A 12,731-nucleotide genomic window follows, 5' to 3' on the forward strand; every position below is an offset into this window, starting at 1 on the left:
GTGTCTTTGGTGAGCCAACGTTTGTTTCATATAGCTATTTAAAATGATGCAATTTTGACTCCAGAACTTGCATACTAAGATGTGCTTTTTCCAAGATGCTTATTCTTTCGATACAGTCAGACCTCGCTTTACAACTATGCATTTTCCTGTGAAATATATATAAATTGAAAATCTCTATTTAGTGAGTCATGAATGCAATTATTTTATTTTAACTACAGATATGCATTCTCACAGAAAAATAACTTCAACCACAACAGGTCATATAAATGACATTTAAGACTTCTTAAATGATTCAAGATGCATTCTGCATTTAATGCGTGGTAAATATGCATTTACTGCTGACATTACTTGCACAAAAGTTTTAAAATCAAATGGATATGTCTTGTCCATCCATATCATTAAAAACATAGATATGTTCAAATCATTTAGTATCTGTCGTATTTGATAATCATACTAATTTCATATGTTTAGACCTCATGATGTATTTTTGTTCCTGGTGTTCAACAGAGTTAACCAGAAAAACCACTCAACAGACATCCAATTAAAATGTTGGTAATTCTGACCAGTTCTTGTACACAGTAAAAGAACTATTATTTAAATATCTTTAAGTAGATACTGATTGACATAATAGAATCATTTTAAAACAATTTACTTAATTTTTATAATTTCCTTAAAATAATGTTTAGTAAATAGCAACATACTAAAAATTTGGAATCTCAATAACTGCCTTTAAAACACTGAATCAATATTTATTAGAAAATTAAAATCATGTATAATACTTTTGAGGGGTCATTCGAATTTTTTATATGTATGAAATTATTTAGTCCCACAACCATATGGGGCAAGAACCATTATTATTCCCATTTTATAGGTCAGAAAACTGAGGCTATCAGAGGTCACATAATTTGCCCAAGGTCACATATGTAGTGAACGATATAGCCAAGATTTTAACCCAAGCAGTTTTCTCCAGAATCAATCATCTTAATTACTGCATTAACCTATAACCTGTAATCTTACACTCTGGAGGGGGCAAAGTAGCAGAAAAAGAGAGTAAACAAATTCTTCACTTAAGGAGCGAGAAGAAGGCAGATTTTCTGTACAATGTCTAGTGAGTCTAATTATTACTAAATTATTGATCCATTCCCCTAAAAGAATATAGGACATTAATAAGGCAATTTCATTTTATATTTAAAGCAATCAAATGCAGTTTGATCTTCAAAGAAATTACTAAAAGAGACTGTTTTGTTTTGCTATTTACCAAGTTAGTAGAGCATCAACCTCTAATTCCACCCTCAACCTCTAACACACTCATGCCTATACACATGTGCGCACACACACACACACACATTTCTGGTCTATCTAGGTGATTTGATGTTTCTGGAAACAGAAGGCTCTGAGAAGAACAATGTCCCTACTGTATAATGTGCTTTCCAGTTCTGTGCTTTCCTCATAAAAACCATAGGCAGGTGATACAGTTTTTAGTAATTGACTGATGTGGTTCTGTGAGATTTGGGAGGCAAAAAGACCAGGGTGAGAAGGCAGCTCTCCCACTTACTCACTGAGTTACCTCAAGCAATTTATTTAATTTCCCTGAGCTTTAGGTCCCTTGTCTAAAAGATGAGAATGATAATATCTACCTCATAAAGTTATCATATGTAGGCCCGCCCAGGACAAGAATACAAATAGAGACCCACATACCATATGTCTAAATATTTAAAAGTTATAAATCAAGCCAACAGTTAAATAAAATATGTTCTGTCCTCCTACCTTGACAAATACACCTTTATAATGACAAAATCCAAAACAATATGTGTTAAGCTATGATTTTTATAGGACCAAAAGTTGGCAAATATCAAGGACCAGGCCTTCTGTTGATGGGCCAACAGTTTGGGGATGAGTAATAAAATAAAAACTTATATGATGCAAATTTTGATTCATTTATTCCATAACACTATTTTGGGCTTCATTTCAGCCACATGATTAGGTTGTTTTTAAAAAATTAAGATTTTTTTACACATTTTCTATTGACTATGATGATCTAAAGTCTCTTTAAAATTACATATAATTAAATTCAAAATATCTACAAGACATATACTTTAACAGACTATATAACTTAAATATAAAAATCAAAATAAATGTTGAAGTTATCTCTTTCAAACGCTTATCAATATTAAGTATCAAACTTACAAATCAAAATTATTTAAAACAATAAACACTTTTGTTTTAAAATATAAATAAATATAAAGTCTTATTAACTATTTTAATAAACTTATTTATAAATTCAAATATTCAGTCCCTCTAATTGCTAATATAAAAAATGAATATCATATTTATTATATGTTACATATATATACACACAAATTTAAGAGTAATATAGATTGTTTTTATAGCAAAATGCTTCCATATACAAGTGCTACACAATCTATGTTAATTAATGAGTACTACTATAACCACTAATCAGAACACATAAAGAAAGAAAAAAAATGAAGCTCAAAACTTCTGGGAAACAATGTTTGTTATGCAAGAATCTTGCACTTCCGACATTAGAGAAAGAATCTGACTCTCACAAGAATCTTTTCATTCTCGAATCCTCACCATACTCCAAAGCAGTATTCATCTCTGAGGTCAGCAACAGCACTTCACAGCATTTGGAAACTTTATCCTTCATTTCAGAGACACAGAGCAAGAGATGTGGAAAAGTATTGCTCTAGGATCGGGGAACAGATGTTTAAGGCTAAGAGCCATATTTTGTCCATGCTGCGTGCCTGTCCTCAAGGAATTCAGTCTCCAACCTAACACTGAAAATGCCAATGAATCTTTAAAAATGTATGTTTTGTTGTTTTTGTTTTTGTTGTTTGTTACTCTTATGATATGAATGCTCTCTAAAACACAGGACTCAAAGTCTGGTTCCCTCTTGCCAGGTCTAAGGGGTATCTGGGTTATATGGATTAAATCTGCAGACAGTAGAGTATATCAGGTATGCAGAAAGTGTTCACTAGATAGTAGTCATTTTAATGATAAGTTTTATCAAGTTTAAAGTGTGTACTCAAACTGAATACTGTATATGTGCAACATTTTGTGAAACTTAGACTATATCTTAAACACCCATTCTAAAATTAGGAGAAGCATCTACTTCTATAATAATAATGATTAATTTTGAGATTTCCATTCATCCATTCTTTTATTAAGCTAAAACTTACTAGGTCCCTACTATATGCAAGGCACTCTGTTAGGAATTCTGATAATACAAAGGTGTGGCCCTCAACCTGAACATGTCTACAGTTTAGATCAGTGGTTTTCAACTGGAGGCAATATGAAGCCTTCAGGGGACATCTGGCAATGTCTGAAGACATTATTGGTTGTCACAACTGGGGATGGATCAGGGGGTGCTGCTGGCATCTAGTAGGTATACGCCACGGATGCTGATAATGTTCTGCAATGCCCAGGACCACGCCCAATGCTGACAACAGTGAATTATCTGGCTCAAAATGTCAATACAGCCAAGAAAAATCAATACTAGTCTAGTGAGGAAAATAAACTATGCATTCCAGAACAACATCTATTTCTGCTTTATTGACCATGCCAAAGCCTTTGACTGTGTGGATCACAATAAACTGTAGAAAATTCTGAAAGAGATGGGAATACCAGACCACCTGAGCTGCCTCTTGAGAAACCTATATGCAGGTCAGGAAGCAACAGTTAGAACTGGACATGGAACAACAGACTGGTTCCAAATAGGAAAAGAAGTACATCAAGGCAGTATATTGTCACCTTGCTTATTCAACTTATATGCAGAGTACATCATGAGAAATGCTGGGCAGGAAGAAGCACAAGCTGGAATCAAGATTTCCAGGAGAAATATCAATAACCTCAGATATGGAGAAATATCAATAACCTCAATTATGGAGATGACACCACAGTTATGGCAGAAAGTGAAGAGGAACTAAAAAGACTCTTGATGAAAGTGAAAGAGGAGAGTGAAAAAGTTGGCTTAAAGCTCAACATTCAGAAAACGAAGACCATGGCATCTGCTCCCATCACTTCATGGGAAACAGATGGGGAAACAGTGGAAACAGTGTCAGACTTAATCTTTTAGGGCTCCAAAATCAGTGCAGATGGTGACTGCAGCCATGAAAGTAAAAGACGCTTACTCCTTGGAAGGAAAGTTATGACCAACCTAGATAGCATATACAAAAGCAGAGACATTACTTTGCCAACAAAGGTCTGTCTAGTCAAGGCTATGGTTTTTCCAGTGGGCATGTATGGATGTGAGAGTTGGACTGTGAAGAAAGCTGAGCGCCGAAGAATTGATGCTTTTGAACTGTGGTGTTGGAGAAGACTCTTGAGAGTCCCTTGGACTGCAAGGACATCCAACCAGTCCATTCTGAAGGAGATCAGCCCTGGGTGTTCTTTGGAAGGAATGATGCTGAAGCTGAAACTCCAGTACTTTGGCCACCTCATGCAAAGAGTTGACTCATTGGAAAAGACTCTGATGCTGGGAGGGATTGGGGGCAGGAGGAGAAGGGGACGACAGAGGATGAGATGGCTGGATGGCATCACCAACTCGATGGACATGAGTTTGAGTGAACTCCAGGAGATGGTGATAGACAGGGAGGCCTGGCGTGCTGCGATTCATGGGGTCACAAAGTTTGGACACGACTGAGCAACTGAACTGATACACTGTGCATCTAAAATAAAGTTAAAGTAGCTCAAGGTTTCTCACTGAGGAATTATATTCAGCCTTGAACTTACTGGTTCTTCTTGGGACTGTGTCTGAAGCATGATAGTTTCAGAGTATCATTCAGTCCATTTGAATAATAGAATCTGTAGCTGTGTTGGCATAATAATGGTACTCCAAAGATGTTCATTGCAGAAGGCAATGGCACCCTACTCCAGTACTCTTGCCTGGAAAATCCCATGGACGGAGGAGCCTGGTGGGCTGCAGTCCATGGGGCTGCTAAGAGTCGGACACGACTGAGCGACTTCACTTTCACTTTTTCACTTTCATGCATTGGAAAAGGAAATGGCAACCCACTCCAGTGTTCTTGCCTGGAGAATCCCAGGGGCAGGAGAGCCTGGTGGGCTGACGTCTATGGGGTCACACAGAGTCGGACACGACTGAAGTGACTTAGCAGCAAAGATGTTCATGTCCTAAACTCTACCACCTGCTAATATATTATTTAACATGGCAATGGGGAATTAAGATTGCCAATCAGCTGACCTTAAAATAGGATAATTATGCTGGATTATCTATATGTCATAATGTAATCACAAAAGTCCTTAAATGTAACAGTGAGGCAGAAGAGTCGATGTCAGAGTGATGTCATGTGAGGAATATAGACAACCATTTATTAGTTTTAAAGATGGAAGGGGACCATAAGCCAAAGAATGCAGGCAGCCTCAAGAAAATAGAAAAAGTAATAAAAAGGATTCTCTCCTCTAGCCTCTAGCAAGGAACACAGCCTCACAGACAATTGATTTTAGCATTGTCTACTGTTGTTTTTTTCAGTCACTAAGTTGCATCCAATTCTCTGTGTAGTAAGACCCACTTCAGACTTCTGACCTCCAGAGCTGTAGGATTTGTGCTCTTTGGAGCCACACTAAGTTTGTAGAAATTTGTTAGCAGCCAAAACAAAAACAACAACCAAACAAACAAAAATTAATGCAGAAGATCATTTATATATCAACAGAATTTGAAAGAACATAATACCAGTAAGCAATATTATCATGTGGGATGTTATTCATTCATTTGGTCATTCATTAAATTGGCCTTTGCAAACCATCCTTCTCATTCTGCCAACGTGGGTAATGTAGAAACTCTACTCACCAGTACCATCTGGTAGCAATATGACTAATTGCACATACCTAATTTATGGGAATTCATGAAAAAAGAGAATGAATGTATGTGCTACTTGTATCTCCCTGAACTGAGGATACATGTATTAGAGTTCTCACCACTCTGCTAATTGTCTGTACCACCTTGAACAGGCGTCATTACCTATCTGGACATTGGTTTTCTCAGCTGTAAATTAAGTGATTGGACTAGAGCATGAGCTTCTTAAGGAAAAGACCCACATCCTGACCTTATCAATATCAATCACAGTAGCCAATGCAAAGAAAGTATAAAATGTTTGTTGAATAAATGAACCATCTCTATGTTTCTATAATCATCATGCTATCTCTTCTAGTAATACCTCAGTGGAGGGAGATCAGATCAAACTTGACATTTTTGAAGGAGAGCTAGACTAAGAAATTTTAATTCCATGGTTTGCTACCAATCACCCACAAATACTCACCATTTCAGTGACTCTCACCAGGAGTCCCATAATATCACAAGATTTTAGGGAAATAAATGGAATTCTGCAACCCATTTTAAAGACTTATAAGAAAATATATAGCTGTGCCTAGAAGTAAGACATTTAATTAGAGAAAGGGAAATATTAACTATGTCTCAAATAGAGAAAAATCAGCTGAAAAACAAAATAAAACAAAACAGAAACACTAAATTGTGGAAATCCCCATTACAAATATTGAATCCTATTTTATCTAGTTTTTAATCCTTCAATTAAATCCTAACTTATAATAAATGGTACAATTAAAAGCCCTCAGAAAAGCCTTCTTTGGTATTCAAACTCCAACTGAGCTTCTCTTTGAACACTAGGATCCAAGTTTTGATTATTGGATATTTTGGCCATTAACTATATTCTGTTTTCAAATTGATTTAAAGGCTCTAAATGAAAAATTTTAGCTTCCTGATGCAGTTCTCTGGTCTTACCTTTTTAATAAATTTTCTACAAAGCTTTCTATAGCCTTCAGCACATGAAAAATATCTTTTGGTTTAAAGTGAATAGTAGCTATACTGAACACAGAGGCGTCTCAGTATTTTTATCAAATAAGCTTGGATATTTGATTCCAATTCAGGTGAAACTGTAAAGAGTATTGACAATACAGAGAAAAATAAAATGTCTATAAATCCATTAGTCACATTAAAGCAACCAAAAGAAGGACTAGTGCAAATAAGATGAAAAGCAAGGAAGGGAGTTAGGAAAGAAGGAAGGACAGAAGGGAGAGGAAAGGACTGAATTTCTAGTCCATGTAAAGAGGAAAAGCCTGATAAAAAGACATCCTTTGTGGATGGCTGTCATATTTGGTGTCATTGTACAGGTTTCACTGCCCTTGGTCTACACAAATGTCACAGAAATAAGAGTTGATGGATAAACATTTAAGTCATAAGGAAAGGCCATTCAGAATCACACGCTTTATAAGTTAGATATTACATAATTGAAAGCTGCTCTTCAGAGAGCCCTGAAACTTGAAAATAAACAAGACCTAACATGTTAACCAGAAAAGGCGATGGCACCCCACTCCAGTACTCTTGCCTGGAAAATCCCATGGGTGGAGGAGGGTAGTGGGATGCTGTCCATGGGGTCGTGAAGAGTCGGACACAACTGAAGCGGCTTAGCAGCAGCAGCAGCATGTTAACTGAAATAGGTTTTATTTTTAAACATTTTACAGCCTATGTTCACCAACTAACTTATTTTTCTCCATAACACATGCCCATATGCATATGATATTGCTGTTAGGAATTTCAACTTGAATGCAGCATGACCAGTAACTCTGTACTGTTAATCCAAATACGATCTAGAGACTGCAGCCATTAGCACTCCTGGTATCTGGGCCATGCCAACTTGTTTTTTAAAAACAAAGAGGATGATCTCAATTTATTTCATCTCATTTTAGGATGGTAAGTAGGAAATCAAATATATTCAATCTTTTTATAATCTTTATTTCTTAAAGCAACCATACTTAAAGTTTGAGGAATTTTCAAATTTGATAAATACTTTAATCCATGGTTTCCAAACATTGCCCTAAGTTTTTAATTCTTACCTAAAATGAGAAGGAGAATGCATTTTATACACACCAAATTTCATAAAAAATTCAATATGTCCTACCCCCTATTTCCATTCATTCCTAAAAGTCTTCAAAGTACATTTTGTACTTAGGTGATTTGGTACACATTTAATGTTTTTAAAAAAATTACTTTGTAAAAATTTTAAAATTAAGCATAAGGCGCAATGCAATGAAATTCCATAAAAATAAGTGAGCCACTAAGCATCTAGTATTTACTCAATAATGCTTGAAACTGTTTGGAAATAATTATTATTGTCTTATATTCTTACCTGGCTTTAACAGTTTTAATATACCTGAAACCATCTTCCAAACATACTGTAGAAGAACAATCTGCTAAAATTTTAATTGTCCTAGTCCCTTTGTTGTAAATAACTCAAGATGCTAAAAATACCTTTTCCTGTATCCTCCATCCTAAAAGAACAGTCAAGATTTCATTTCGTTTCTAACCTTTCCCAGTCCTAGAGAATTAGTTTTCCGAAGCAAAGGCTCATGGACAGAGATGAAAACTGTCTAAAAAGATGAGAAATCCAAGGTTTGAGGGAGGAGGCATTTGTCCAAATGCGATTTTTTAAATTTTTCATTTCAAGAATCATAGAGCAAATTCACACCTTTACAATAAGATATTCACTTCCACCTCAATGCACCTACAATCCCCACTCCATTTCTAGAAAGCAGTTCACTATTTTCTCTAAGACAAACTATTCAGTGAACCTGGCTAAATACCCAAAATCACTGTGCTCAAGGTTTCTCTGCTCTTAGTCCTGACTGCAATTAATGGCTCATATTATGCCTTAAAATATGTTCACTGATTTCAGTATTATTTTACAAGGGGAAATTATTTTCTGATAAATCACATTGTCCTTTTTATGTTAACTTTTAAGCAGATATACAAAGGTAGTCATCTTCTTACAGTCTCTACCCACAATATAAACATATTCTTATCTTCTGCCTGCGATGAATACTCAAAAAACAAAGAACAGGAATGAAACATATTCAGGTCTTTAGAAATCTCTTAAATGGGTAAGATTACTTAAGGGAAAGACAATTTTTCCAGCGGGTATATTTCCTGAAAGTGAAAGTGTTAGTCACTCCGTCAAGTCCAACTCTTTGTGACCCCAAGGACTGTAGCCCGCCAGGCTCCTCTGTCCATGGAATTCTCCAGGCAAGAATAGTGGAGTGGGTTGTCATCCCCTTGTCCAGGGGATTTTCCCAACCCAGGGATCAATCCCAGGTCTCCCACATCGCAGGCAGATTCTTTACCATTTGAGTTACCCAGGAAGCTTGGGGTATATTTCCTAGCATAAGACAATATTCTATAAAGAAAACGGTACACGAGAGTCCATAGGGGGGAAATAATTACTCGAAAACCACAAATTAGTATTATTTATCTACCTCCTGGGTAAAGCATGTCTGTCATTCAGGAAGAATTTAATGAGGACAAACATAGGGTGCTGAGAAATGCTCTTTTACAAGCGTCTCTGCAATAGATGTCTTTTGTTCTATCCTAATGTTTTCCTCTTTTTCTTATTTCCAAATAATGACCAATAATTGCCCTTGTTTGCCAGTGTTGAAACTGAATTAATTTAATAAGGCATCAACTGAATCAATGTTTACAAATAACTATATTTTTTACTGCTCATTATTTCAAGAAAGAAGTCCAAATTTCCCTTCTATTTCTCAATTATCTAAACTGCATCAGTAAAGGTTGGCCTTTGCTAAATGTAAATAACCAAATATACAGTTAAGGAATTTTTTTAAATAAATACCATTTATTTTTTATTTTTTAATTTTTTTTAAATTTTGTTTTATTTTTAAACTTTATAATATTGTATTAGTTTTGCCAAATATCGAAATGAATCTGCCACAGGTATACATGTGTTCCCCATCCTGAACCCTCCTCCCTCCTCCCTCCCCATACCATCCCTCTGGGTCGTCCCAGTGCACCAGCCCCAAGCATCCAGTATCATGTATCGAACCTGGACTGGCAACATTTGAGGTGGCTTCTACTTAAAAGCTAAAGACCATATCAGCAAAACCAAAGTAATATGGCATTACTTTCCTACTTTCCTTAGAATCTTAAATAGATCTAATTTATAAATTTATATGACTTTCCTCATAGCTCACAAACTTTTTAGACAAAATCTGTACCCAAATTCTCTCTGAAATAAAGGACAGCACATTTATCATTTCTCCTCAGGCTGTAATGTGTGGGTTTTACATGTTATATGATGTTCTTAGTTTAAGTAAAATACATACACTGATTGAACAGTATCTGAACTCCTCATATAACCTTATCAATTCATCACAAGTTATATATTTTTTATGAGAGTCTTATTCTATCTTTTAAGAATGTAGGAATTTTGAAGTTAAGAATGCCAAAAGACTAAGTTAAATATTCATTCAAACCATACTTTTTCCATGTTTCCACTCCATGCCAAAGTACATTCTTGGAGTACCCATTTTGCAAATTTCACAGTGCCTAAGTACTTAGGGGTCTTAAAGGTTTTCAATAATTCCAGGAGACTAAGCTCCTAACCTCACTGGTATATAGCTTTAAGTTGCCACCTTCTGTATTAATTTGATGCATTAAATTCACACAAGAGGGATGTATGATGTGATGTGAAATGTAGAATTTAAAATTTAAGAGTTTCTCATTGATGTACATAATATTATAAGCAATACTGAATAAACAAAGGTGAGCTCATATACTTAATTAAATTGACAGTCAAAAGCTTTGCATATTGAAGTTGTCATTATATCTTTTTTAAAAGACATTCTTCCAGCAATAAACTCTAGTATTCTTTAACACTACTTCACCCTTTTCAATAAGTGAAAGCTATAATGAAATCTGAAGGATTTGTTGCTAAATATTACACAGAGACATTCTATTTAGCAAAATATCCATTATATTTATGCTTTGTATTTAAGACTGCTTACTTGAATCCTCTCTGCATTGAGAAGTGAACAGCACTTGTTATCTCTTCGTCTACAGTGGGTGTTTAAAGAGTAGGAATTCATCACTACCCAATTGTGAGAGCCTTTATTCATTCTATAACAGGTATAGCTGTTATCAGCAGAAAGTAGTGGATGGCAGGGATAGAGGGAATCAGATTTTCAATGACATTTACCCCCAGAAAAGAAAAGTATTAATAAGAGAAACAGCCCTTATGTATAGTGCATCTCTGGGAAATTGTTCAATGTCTTTACTTGGTAGGAGACTTTCTCCCTGCCTTCAAGAAGAGAATGGGAAAATTGAAATTTACTATGTGATATGAAATCACAAAAGAGAGAGAGAGAGAGAAATAGAAGCTTTGTGTATTTTATTTATTCCTAGAAACAAATAAATGATTTTGGATATATCATCATTCAGTAGCCAAATCTTGCAACATTAAAGATATAAGAAAAGAAAAAGAAAACTACCATTTAGTCAAATCAGTATTAAGAAATATCAAGATTCTAAAACCACTTAGCTTTATTTGTATAATGTGAAATATATAAACATGGAAAAATATTATAATAATTTTAACTTTTATCTTTTAAATCACATATTTCAGGGAGAACCATTTGGCTAGATCTTTATTAAATAAAGTTAGTTTTACATTTTAATGGAAAGTAGAGTTTAAGACGCTTTACCGTCTGAGCCACCAGGGAAGCAGAGTTTAAGAAGAGAACTATCCCATAATCTCACTGTGAAATTGTCAAAAATACTAAGTCACATTGGTTATAATCAGAATTGATAAAAATGGAAAATATTTTTTCCTGGACCCATACCAGTGATATATGTTACAGTATTCACTTTTTATATTAACTTAATAGGTTATAAAGAGGTTCCAGATTGGATTCCCATCTATGATACTGGAACGTTGGGAAGTAGAGTTTGTGATCAACCTCTACAAAAAGAATCTCTATAGAAAAATCTATAGAAACAAGAGAGAGAGAAAAAAAAAAACAAGAGATCAGAAATCAAACAGGGCTTTTAAAAAACACGTGATTAGAAAAAGCTGTAACTACACACATACAGTCAATAAATCTTCAACAAAGGAGGCAAGAATATAAAATGGGAAAAAGACAGTCTCCTGAGCAAGTCATGTTGGGAAAGTTGGGCAGCTGCATGTGAATCAATGAAGTCAGAACACACCCTCAAACCATGCACTAAAATAAACTCAATATGGTTTAAAGACTTAAACATATGACATGACACCATAAAACTCCTAGAAAAGATCACAGGCAAAACATTTATGACTTAAACCGTACCACTGTTTGCTTTGGTCAGTCTCCCAAGGCAATAGAAATAAAAACAAAAATAAATAAATGGGACTTAATCAAATTTACAAGCTTTTGCACAGCAAAGGAAACCATAAACAAAACAAAAAGACAACCTATGGAATGGGAGAAAATATCAATATTTGCAAATGATACAAACGAGAAGGGCTAACTTCCCCAAAATACACAATCAGCTCAGACAACTCAATGATATAAAACAACCCAATTGAAAATGTGCAGAAGATCTAAATAGACATTTCTCCAAAGAAGACATAATTGTATGAAAATATGCTCTATATTGCTAATTATTAGAGAAATGTGAATCAAAACTATAATGAGGTACCACCTCACACTGGTCAGAATGGCCATCATCAAAAAACAAATGCTGGAGAGGGTGTGGAGGAAAGGGAACCTTTCTACACTCTTGCCGGGAGTGTAAATTGGTCATTGTGTAAATTGGGAGCAAACTGTAAATTGGGAGTGTAAATTGGAAAACAATATAGAGACTCCTCAAAAAACTTAAAATAGAGTTGTCATATAATTCAGCAATCCCATTC

Source organism: Bos taurus, chromosome 2, assembly GCF_002263795.3.
Source record: "Bos taurus isolate L1 Dominette 01449 registration number 42190680 breed Hereford chromosome 2, ARS-UCD2.0, whole genome shotgun sequence".
Classification (NCBI taxonomy): domain Eukaryota; kingdom Metazoa; phylum Chordata; class Mammalia; order Artiodactyla; family Bovidae; genus Bos; species Bos taurus.